General features: G+C 45.6%; 1 protein-coding gene across 1 annotated transcript in view; it reads right to left on the bottom strand.

Moving 5' to 3' along the window:
* Positions 1 to 12,295, bottom strand: part of LOC122794851 (SWI/SNF-related matrix-associated actin-dependent regulator of chromatin subfamily A member 5-like) — a 1,390,680-nt gene that overhangs the window by 334,821 nt on the left and 1,043,564 nt on the right. The window lies entirely within an intron of this gene.

The following is a 12,295-nucleotide window of genomic DNA, read 5'->3' on the forward strand; positions in this document are numbered from 1 at the left end:
TGTGGTAGCAGAACTCTGCCCACCAAAGGAACTCTGTCTCCATACAAAGAATGATAGACATCATTGTTTCCAGGTCGTGAGAATGTTGACACCATAGGCTTTTTAGATACCATTGGAGTTTCCTCATGCAGTCTTGCATATGGAATTAGTAGAATGCAAGAGGCCATGAACCCCAGGGCTTGCAGTATTCTCCTTGCAGATAGCTGGGGTTTTGTGGCCAATAGCTTGAAGTAAGTTGTCAAATAAACTTGTTTCTCCGGAGTGAGAAATGCCATCTGGGAAGTTGTGTTCAAGCTTGCTCCCAGGAATACAATTTGTTGGCAGGGTACTAGGTGAGATTTCTTTTCGTTGATGGTGTACCGCAGTGAGGTTAGAAGTTTCTTTACGAATGCCAGGTGTTGTAATAGCAAGTCATGACTTTCTGCGTGAATCAGACAATTGTCCAAGTATGGGTAAACTTGAATATTTCTCTGCCTGAAAAATGCAATGGCTGGAGCTAGACACTTTGTAAATACCCTGGGCGCACTAGATAAGCCAAAGAGAAGTGCAGAGAACTGATAATGCATGGAGCCTGCCCTGAACTGTAGGTATTTCCTGCAAGATTCCCTTATTGGGATGTGCAGGTAAAGCTTCCTTTAAGTCTAGGGTTGCCAGCCAGGCATTCTTGGCTAACATAGGAAGAAGCTGTTGAAGAGTTAGCATTTTGAATTTTGGAACTACCAGAAAGGTGTTGAGAATACAGAGGTCCAGGATAGGATGCCAGGAGTTGTCTTTTCTAGGTACCAGAAAAAGTCTTGAATAAAAACCTTGTACCAGTGTGATCTGCTGGGACAGGTTGAATAGCCCTGACACTGAGAAGAGAGAACCTGCTATTAGGCCTCCACCCATTGATGTGGGAGTAGGTCTGGCCATACATTTGGGGTTGGTAGTGTGTGTGGAAGTGGAATCTGTATCCTTGGGAGACTGTGTTCAAAACCCATTTGTCCTGGGTAATGAGTTCACAGTTTTTTGCATGCAGTGTGATCGTTCCTCATAAGGGCGCAAGTAGTTGAGCAGGGCTTGAACGGGTTAAGGTTAAGTCATTACGTCATTTTTCCATAGAGGGGTGGCTTACTACTCCCTGCTTTGTAAATGGGAGCCCCCCATTGCTTAGGTCTGTGCGTAGCCTGAGACTGTAGTCTGAGTGGTCTGCTGTTCCTGGGTTTGGACTGAGAAGGCTTGGAAGGGACTGGAAAAGACCAGTTCTTTGAAGGCCAATACCTACTGAATCTGGAAGGCTGTACTTGCAGGAAATCTTTAACAGTTTGCATAGATTTAGCTTTTTCCTCCATCCTTTTGAGGACTACTTCTGCTTTGTTGCCAAAAAGGCAGTCTTGGTTTAAGAGAGGATCCAATGTTGTTGTTGTGTCTTTCGGCTTTTCCCGGTTAGGAGTCGCCACAGCGGAACTCCGGTCTGCTAATGACTGGTAGTTGATTTTTACATGCCAAGTTACCAGCCCTGACACACAACCTTCAACAAAGGTGCACCCATTCACGCATGTCTCCACACACAAGACGCTCTAGCTGAGAATCGAACCGGACAGCATCTTACTGTGAGGCGACAACGCTACCGCAGCACCACCAACGCAGTTCTAAGAGAGGATCCAATAACATACTTTTTAATGTGGTTTTGACACTTTAGAAGCATCTTGCAGGGCTACGGTCACTGGGTCTGTACTTAAAAGGCATGCTTGGCTTAAGGAACAAAACTTGCCAGATCATGTTAAAGCTAAATTATAAGACAGGATCCAATAATTTAGCTTTAACATGATCTGGCAAGTTTTGTTCCTTAAGCCAAGCATGCCTTTTAAGTACAGACCCAGTGACCGCAGCCCTGCAAGATGCTTCTAAAGCGTCAAAACCACATTAAGAAGTATGTTTATTCATAGGTTCATAGGTTTATACTAGGCTATCTGCCCTAAGACATTTATAAGCCTAGCCCAAATTTTTGTGGCTTACGCCACCCCTTATATGAAAAAATACTGTGCCCATTAGTTTGTTGTGCCTCGGTCCAGCAGTGACACAGAGATGATTCCCGGGGTAAACCTACGATCTCCCATCCACAGGTCTAGATTTCTCTTGAACAGAGTCAGCGAGGTGCTCTGCCTCACATGGACCGGGAATTTATTCCACAGCATAGGGAGTCTCTGAGTGATAAATCTATCCCTCCAGCAAGTCCTATTTATATCCGTGCTATGGTTTAAGTCGCTTGCTCTAGTGGTTTTGGTGGATTTGGATTTTTTGAGGTGGAGCATGTCCATTAATTCCAGGTTGGACTTGGCCTTGTATGTCAGGCACATGTCACCTCTGAGCAGACGGTATGCGACTGAATAGAGCTGGAGTTTCTTCAATCTGGCAGCATATGACAGATTTTGGAGTCCCTTTATCTTTTGGTGAGGAACTTTTGGGGTCTCTCCAATTGCTGCAGATGTCGGGTGAGATACATCCCGAATGGGGCATTGTACTCGATCATTGGTCTGATAAGTGAAGAGTACAGGGGAACAATGACCTCACTAGATCTGGATGTGAATCCCTTCATGATCAGGTGGGCAATGTAGAAGGTCTTTCTAACCACTTTAGCAACATGAGTGTCAAAAGAAAGGCCACTGTCAACCTGGGTCCCCAGGTCCCTGATAACCTCTTCTGTGCTTAGTGGATTGCCACCTATATGGTAGCTTGGGGTTACCTTGTTTTTCCCGAAGGGTATGACTATACATTTTTTGGTGTTTAACTTCAGGCCATGGCTCTGGCACCAGCTATCTGTTTCCATGAGTCCCTTCTGAAGGATATCCGTGTCCGATGCACTTTCCACTATGGCGCCCAGTTTGCAGTCGTCTGCAAACTTTGTCAGCCAAAGTCCTCCCATGTTGGCCTGTACTTCTGTGAAGTAGATGCCAAACAATAGGGGGCCAAGGACCGAGCCCTGTGGGACACCACTTGTGACCGGCTTGGAGTCTGACACAGCGCCAGCAACTCTAACCCTGTGGGTTCTGTCCTTAAGCCAGTTTGCAACCCATCTTGTGACATATGGGTTTACATTTAAGCTGGTAAGTTTTTCTACAATACCCGAGTGGGGTATTGTGTCGAAAGCCTTTGCAAGGTCAAGGTAGGCTGTATGGACTGCCTTTCCTCATCAATGGCCTTGGTGACTGTTTCAAGAAGTCGACCAAGTTCAAAAGGCATGATCTTCCCTTGACAAAGCCAAACTGGGTCGGGTCCAATGTCTGCAAGTCCCCTATATCTTTGTTTATGAGCTCCATTATGATCCTCTCCATAGCTTTGCAGACTAGACTTGTTAAGCTTATGGGGCGGTAATTACCAGGGTCCGTAGAGGCGCCGCCTTTGTGGAGTGGGACCACAGTTGCCGTACGCCACTCCTTAGGCACGTATCCTGTGGTAAGGCTGAGATTAAACAACTGCCTTATGTGCGGGTTTAATTCCTCATTTAGCTCGTGTAGCACACAGCCGGGGACACCATCCGGTCCCATTGATGCTGTGTTTTTAGCTTTAGAGAGAGCAGCTTAGGGGCTGCTTACCAACTTGTTCTGCAGAATGCATTAAATCTTGCAATTCTTTGTGTTCAACACAGTCAGGAATCAACATCATTTTCTGTTTAAGTAGTCCCATAATATGCTGCTGATACTTTAACATATGAAACTGGCAATTTAAAGCCCTAATGGCCAAAGTAGCAGAAGTGTATACCTTCTTACCCCATCTGTCCAAGGCTCTAGAATCTCTATCAGAAGGTATAGGATTTTTGGCAGCAGTAGCCTTAATGCCTTTTGGTCCTTGGGAAATGGTCTTTGGATCCACAGAAAAATTCCTGAAGAGGAACTTGTGAGAGTCAGGTACTCTGTAGTACCGGTCATGTTTTCTGGGAGCTGGAGGAAAAGTGTCTGGGGTAAGGCTAGATTCCAAGAAAGCATCCTCTACAATGTCCAGAACAGGAGGGATAGCTAAATGCCTGTATTGAGGCAGGAGTAAGAATTCCCTAAGTCTCTTTTTGGACTCAGAGTAATCGGCTTTCACAGCGGAAATGCTCCCTAAGAATAAGCAAGGTTTCACCGAAAGAAAGATCTTCTGGAGGGGAAGCAGAGGGAATGGAATCCTCTGCATCAGAATCCTCATAAGTAGATAAGGGCAAATCATAGTAATCAGAAGGAGCAGAAATATCAGACTCCTGATCAGAAGAATCAGAAAGAAAATCAGTTCTAGGTTTCAGAGGGGAAAGGCTGGCTTCCCCTAATTAAGGTAATAAGGTCTTCAGCCATTCTAAGCATTTGTTTTTGAGGCATATGGGCCTGAGCCTGCGGTTTGGTCGTTGGCTTTCTAGGCATAGTGCGAGTTTTTGGCCTGGATGAAAACGATGGCGTCAGTTTAATATGAATGTCTGTAGGCCTGAATACACCCTCAGAAGCCAGTGCCTGCACAGCTGCTCCGGACCCATCCAAGGTAGAGACATCTGCAGGCTCCATAGTCAAACTATCTCGCGGCATACCGGACTTCGAATGAGTCTCAGTAGAGGCCTGTGAATCTGAAGTAGTGGGTACCAGGGGCTGCAAATGCGCCTCACTGAGTACTGGTTTCTAGCTTGATGGAAGTGTTGTCGGCAGTTTTGGACCTATGCGGTTGTCTCTGTCTTTATCCTTATGTTTTTTTGGAAGATCGGTAGTCAGATGGCATAACGAAGCCATTTCGGAGTACACAGATCGAGTAAGAAAGTAATTGGCTGCAAAAATAGCCCGACAAATAGTTCGGGCATTGAACAAGGCACAAAACTGACAGCGAGGGATGTCGTGGTCTGGGCCTAAACAGGGGATGCAGTACGAATGCAAATCTCTATGAGGTATTTGCTTTCCACAGGTAAGACAATTGTTAACTTTTACTGACATTGGTTAGAGCAAGAAAAAGGATTCCCAATGGGGTACTTATCTTTTTTGAAGACTTTGGGTCTGAAACTCGAAAACGAAAATTTCATGAGACAGCCGACCGGCACTTGCCAACTGCTTCTGCTTCGGGCACCACACAGCAAGAAAGACTGATGTAATGGCATCGGCTGCATGTTTTATACCCTGGACCACCTGACATCATGGAAGAAGAGACAGCATCTGATGCAGAAATCTGAAGACTCTGGTATTCAGGCCGGCTGAGGGCTACCTGCAGGCAGATAACCCAAATGTGATGACTGCAACAGTGAAACACAAAGAGCATCTGCAATGTAGATGCTCTGAGTGGTTAGAAAAAGGCTGCTCCTGACTTGGTGGACTGGGCTCACACTGTTCCCTCCAGGTTTTCCTACTGGTCTCATAACAAAAGATAATGCTGTTTGCTAGCATTTAGATAGCAAATGTTTCAAGATAGGTCTACCCTGCTTACTTGGCATGGAGGAGTAAAAACAAAATGCCGAGATGGTCAATTTAGTTCTTGCTAGATAAAACCCAAACAGTGTGTGAACACCTAGGATGTGCAAGATCATTTCTTCCTTAGGCTGGGATTAGAATAAAAGCTGAACAGTTTGGATAAATACCAGTCTGGACACCATCTTCTGCACAAACTGATGGGATTAGTTCCAAAGCTCACCATCTCTGTAGAAGAGGGTGTAAAGTTATTTGCACATCAAAACTAGTTTATACATTATCTTAGCTGAGGCAATAGCCACCAGATATTACTGTCTTCCTGATAAAGAACAAGTGCTGTGAGCAGTTGGACTCATAAGGTTTACTTGTGTATTATCTTTGCTACTACAGCTAAGAGTTGTGTACTAAAAAACAGCCAACAGTTAAGTATAGAACACCCTTGAGCAAAAAATGTCAGTGTACAGAGAGATGAAATGGGTGAGACCATGAAGATGCTAGCTGCAGTGGCAGGCAGATGCACTTTAATCAGGGCATAACAGAGGTCAGAGTTCTGACAGGCAGTTTAATACCTTCAGACAGAAGGATGTCTTGATTCACTTTGAGAGAAATCAATAAAAAAAAAAAGTTATGTACTCACCATAATGTTCCATCTGAGAAGTTGCACTTCATTTGTCTTCAACCTTTGGGCTTCAGATCAGACATCGCCACTTAGCTAGCATCACTGATCCGAGCTCTCATCTCCCCCCTTAGCCATAATGCCCAGTCTCCTTCCTCCCTTCAGATTGAGTTTGCTGCTGACAATAAACACACCTCATCCAACAAGGCCTTACCACTGCTGACTGTCCAAAACATTCTTGAGCCAAGGAACATAAGAAGCCTTTTGTGTCAAGCAGTTGTTTCCACATGGTCAGAATAACAGTGACAAGGCAGGGGGAAGGAGGGAAGACGAATGAAGACAAATGAAGTACAACTACTCAGATGGAATGTTATGGTATGTGTGTAACTGGATTCAGAGTCCATGGTGGAACTATTGTTTGAGACCATAGGTACGGGAACCAGACTTGGCGAGGCCAAAATGGGGCAATGAGGATGACTGTGCTCCCCAGCCTGTGAGCTTTCTGCAGAAACTTGGAGATCAAGGTCAGAGGTGGATAGGCATAGAGTAGACCAGGTGGCAAAGCATGAACAGCAGCATCTCTGGTGGCTTCCCTCTGAGGACGGCACAGGGCAAAGAACTCTCTGCACTTCGCTTTGGAAGGAGACGTGAAGAGATCACAGCAAGGATGACCCCACCTGAGAAAGATCTGCTCCGCTACTGAAGGGTTCAGAGACCACTCATAAGGCATCAGAATGGACCTGCTGAGCCTGTCCGCTAGAATGTTGGACTGACCTGGAATGTGCGTTGCTAACTGAAAATGACCAGTGGAGATCGCCCATTCCCACACTTTCATGGCTTCGCAACAAAGGGGGGTAAGATCTGGTTCCCCCCTGTTTGTTGATGCATCAGACTACAGACATGTTGTCCGTTTGGATGGCAATCGTCCATAGAGGCAGATGGGCATGAAGAGCTAGCCATGCTAGAAGCACCACCCTCATCTCTAGCATGTTGATATGCAGACTGGTCTTGGGAAGGGACCACATTCCTTGGACCCCCCCCCCCCAGGAATGCCTCCCCCACCCGAGTAGGGAGGCGTGCGTGGTCACTGTGGCTTTTGGCAAGGGTGGAAGAAAGGGGCTACCCTTCGATATGTCAGGAGACTGACTCCACCAGAGAAGACAGCCCCTGCACATCCAGGATATTCAAATAGGATAAGATAAGGGTTGGTACAGAAGAGACCATTGGATTGCAAGAGTTCACTGTAGAATGCGCACGTGAAGGTGTGCTATGGGCAACGTTGAATTGTAGCTGCCATGGAACCCAAGGCTCTGAACTGATTCCACCGTTGTAATCTCTGTATGAAGAACCTGCAAGGCATGAGCCTTCAGATTGTGTATTCTCTCCGGGGTAAGAAAGACCTGCATTTGAATTGTATCTAACTGAGCTCCAATGAAGTCCAGGCTCTGAACAAGAGTCAGTACTGATTTGGAGGGATTGATGGTAATGCCTTGATTTTTGGCTAAGGATTTCCATGATGTCTCCAAAGGAGATATCCTCTGGGGGGGGGGGGGGGCAGGGGGAAACTTCCCCTTCCTCCAAATCGGTGTCTGAGGTCACGGACTCCAAAGGGGAGTCCAGGAGTCTCCTCTTACATGTCCGTTTGCGAGGGACCTCCTTAGTGTGGCTCTCTGGGGAGGACTCGCAAACATCCAGGTGCTCCCTGACTGGAGCGGATTGAGGCATTATAGGCGCAGCCTGTCACTGAGAGGATGAAATGGTTGGACCTGTACCAAATCCAGGGGGGGGTCAGGGCAGAGTCCGAGGATGAGCTGGTCAAGGGTCTCGACAGTGCCGAGAGAACCCTCTCCACCACATTAAAAGCAGATGGAGAATGGACCTCCAAAGTGGACCCCAACGGAGCCATTCCCTTCTGATCAGACAGGGGAGTCGGAGACGAGAGTCTAGGAGCAGAGATATCGAGGGAGGCATCGCAGTCCTACCCACTTGGAGCAGACAGCACTCCCTAGGATCTGACCAGGAGACTATGGCCCTAAGAGCTCAGATCTGACAAACTCAAAGCAACATCCCTCGGATCTGAATGGGAGACTACAGCCCCAAGAGCTCAGATCCGACAAACTCAAAGCAACATCCAGCATCGTGGTACTAGGTACCATCAATGCCGACCCCTCAACCCAGAGGGTCCTTGGATCCAAGGGCTCCAATACCACAGGACAGATTGGAGGAGAAACTGGAGAGACAAAGGTTTGTGATGCATCTCCTCCAGAGGGTGAGGGTGCAGGCAAGACCCCCATCTGAATTTGAGTACAGATGAATTTCCACATAATTTTGTCCATCTTTGTTTCACTAAGGGACCAGATGGAGTGGGAAGAAGAGGCCATGGAAATAGGTCTGGAAAGGTGGCGAGGGGAAATAGGAGACCGCATTCTGACCTCCTACTGCTCCGGGGAAAATCTCAGGGAGCGGAACCGGGCCCGAAAGACACAATCTTGTTGGGCGGACCAGCCGGGACAGATCGGTCAGCAGACTGCTTGCGGGGCCTATCCTTTTGTCTTCTCCCCTTTCCCAAACCTCTTGTTGGAAATTTCAGTCCCTGAGGCCTGGTAAGGGGGAAGATACTGCTGTAGGAGAAGATCCAGTGGAGTGGGTGGGAAAAGCCATCCCCAATACGTGCAAAAGGCCCTCAACTATCAGTTTGTCCCTCCTGTCCTGAAATGCTCCGGGATTAAACTCAGCACAGACAGGATAGGAGGTATCAAGGTGAGAGGCACCCAAACATATGACAGACTGAGTGTGGCCATCAGCAGGGGAGAGCTTATGGCCACACACAGAACAGTGTTTGAAGCCAGATTCAGGGGCTTCAGACATTGTCCCCTAGACAAGGCCCAAGATACACACACCATACGCACACCCCACACGTGCACACCCTCCCCACACACACACAACACACCCTAGGGAAATAAAGGCAGAAAGGGGATTTTTTTGTATGTGTGACCAGCATGAGGGGGAGGATAGCAAGAAACATTAGAAAGGACAAAAAAACTTTAACTCAATTACATGAAAAAGATCAAAAACACACATCACTCTGCCAAGAGCTCAGACAACGTTGCGGGCTGTATCAGCGGCAAATGAGATCTGAAGGGAGGATGGAGACAGGGGGCATTTTGAGTAAGGGGGAGGAGCTGAGAGCTCGGATCAATGATGCTAGCTAAGCAGCTGTGTCGGATCCATGCCAGATCCGAAGTCCAAAGGTTGAAGACCAAATGAAGTAAACTTCTTCAGATCAATCTAATAACTTTGGAAAATATTTCTGTTATTTCAAAGAAAAATGTATATTAAGTTGTACTAAAGCTGTACTGACAGCCCTTGACAAAACCAAACTGGTTTGGGTCAGTAGATCTATGAAATTATTTCCATAATGATCCTCTCCACAGGCTTACAGACGAGGCTGGTTATACTATGGGTCTACAACTTTGCGGATCCAATGATGCCTTCCCCTTTGTGCAGTAGTGGAATGACTGTTGCTGTCCTCTATTCATCCATCCAATTCCAAAAAAGCTGCACTGTACTTGCCTTTTCCAGTGGGGTGAAATACATAAAACAAAATGTTCAAAATGGTAGATAACTGTGACTTGGTTACCGTGGAAATGTACTGCAGTTGTAAAAAAATGAAACATAACCCCTGCTTCTCAACTTGCAAACTTGCAGTGCAAGTCGCAGGCTTCTCGATTAGTAAGTTACTTCTCATGAAGATTTGCTTGGTCTCTAGATTGCTGAATCTCACCCTCTCCCTCTCTCCCTTTAATATAACCGTGGCATCAGAAAAGACATCTTCTAAATTCAAACTAAACCACAAGAAATCAGGTATAGGATTTGCAACGGGGCCCAAGTATACTATATCCAAGGACTCTGAAAATCCCATTTATGGATTATAAAATCAGAAACAATAATGCCACAGTACATCTTTAAACAGAAGCTAAAGCTCTGAACCCAGTACTCTCTGGACTCCTTCACCTAAACAGAAGGAGTGGTAAAGCAAACGCCCATTACATCAACAAGATGAGGTGGAGTGACAGACACCTAAACCAATGTATACCACAGTTTCTGAAAAAGGTTGCCCTTCCCCATCAGAGTACTTTACTAGCAACCTTTAAAACTTGTATAGAAGACTGGATGGGTGGCTGCAACTTTTCACCATGAATATGTGGAGAAAGTCTACTTAATGGGGGTCACTGCTGGTTTCCCACCAGTACTAGTGGACATGGGTGAACTTTTTGAATGTCTCTTTTGGTTGTAAGCTTAGTAACATAACCTATGAACCTGTAAGCAAATCATTTTTAGTTTATATGTTCAATATATTTTGACCATTTTCTGTCTTTTAAATATTTTATAGTTTCAATTTCTTGTGGAAGCTTTTTATTCTTCATATATTTAACTGAAAAATCTATGCTTTAACTTAAGTTAAAATTATATTAGACTTTGCATGCGTATTTAATGTTTTGTTTATTAGTTTAAGGATTTATGAATTTTACGCATGTACTAAACTGAGTAGGGTCAGTCAGAACCAACTGCTACCACTTGAATTAAAAGCTGGCTTATTTTAAGTGCAAACAACAGACTGTCTTCTTGGGGGAGAAACATACTTTAAAACTTGGGAAGAAGGGAATATGTCACCACTTCACCTCCATTCTAAGAAACTGTCAGCATGTGGATGCAAGATAATTTTGGTCAAAGTTTTTGTTGAAAACGTTGCACTAAAATGCACTGAGCTTGGTGTGAGGTGGGTGAAGTCCTTTGGAGCCAGTGATTCTAAATCGGATCTGGAGCTTCCGTGCAGTGTGCATGCCATCCTGATGCGTCAGGTCTTGTTACCTAAGACAGCAGTGCACCACTTACTTAAAAAGACATTGCTCTTTGTATTTTAACTGGTACCAGTGGTGGGAGTCAAACCCAAAGTGATGGTCTCGTAGCACTTTAAACACTGATGGAAATAGCATGGGTGTTAGAATATATACCCCCTGTTCATCAGAAACACCACAGAGGGAACCTCTTTTGTTTGGTCACATACGATTTTCTCATGGTAGGCCTCCTTGCCTCTTACACAATGCACAGCATCTGCTTGGAGAAACTGGCCTTGAAAGGGATTATGCTAAGATTACCCCTGCTGTTAAAAATCAGGCAGCAGAGACTGGGATGAACAAATCTTCCCTTTACCAGTACAGGGCATACTTGAGTTGCTCAAGTCCTTCTGTGGTCATCTGGACTAGCAGGCAGACCCATGGCAAAAACATAGGCTATAGGTATGAAATTTACTCTGTCCGTCAACACTTCTGCAGCACTTTGGGAATTAAGGGGATCAATGGAGATGGGAAGAGACAGAAGAGAAGACATCCCTCATCCAGTGGGTGAAAAGCACATTTACTCCCAAAGTCTCCGTACATGTCTGGTTGGAGATGAGCCTCCTCCTCCCTTGATTCAAAATGATTCATCACATGAATCTTCCCATACTATGATTGAGTTTTGAAGACTTTGGGATCCAGTAGCCATTCATGACTGATTACCTTGAACCTGTTTAACTGATATTCTACTGTGTACAAGTCAGAATGGATAGAAGATGATCAAAGACATGGGCCTCAGTCATTGGAAAGGTTATGTTCCAGGCTAGCATTGTTAATCTGCATAGTTTTTGAAAGAGTGGTTCGCCCATCCAGATTACGTACCCCATCACAGTGCTATTTTTGTCTCTTGCTACATCCAGGTCCCAGGGCTGTCAGACCTTCAAGGTCCTTAGGGCTAGAATTTCAGCCACCATTTCTATCTATCTAATATGCCTCTTGGACATGGAGGGACTTTGGGCACCTTCCACCTTAACAGAGTCTGTCAGAGGTACCTGTGGTCAAGATTTGGGTGCCCACTGAATGCACAAAATAGAACTCTTTCTGCTGGGACCCTAACCATTTGAACTACTCTTTGACATAGGGGATCAGGGCAGTGCTTTTTTCATTGAGTGTCTGAGGTGTTCCAATAAGCTTTTCAAGTTAATCATATATATAAAATCTTTAGCTATGTTTCCAGGAAGACTTGCCTCCCTCCTGGTGAAAGCACAGACTTGGTGAGGTTCAAGGAACATCACTGGCTGAACAGATTGTGAATTGCACTGACACTTTCCCCTCTGACGCCACCTGGATAAGGCAGTCATCCAAGTAAACCCCTGGATCCGAAGTGGGTCCACAGTGGTGTTTAACAAGGTAAAATGTTGGATACCATGGACGTAGGGCAAGGA

Source organism: Protopterus annectens, chromosome 2.part1, assembly GCF_019279795.1.
Source record: "Protopterus annectens isolate FY-2018-M chromosome 2.part1, PAN1.0, whole genome shotgun sequence".
NCBI lineage: Eukaryota > Metazoa > Chordata > Ceratodontiformes > Protopteridae > Protopterus > Protopterus annectens.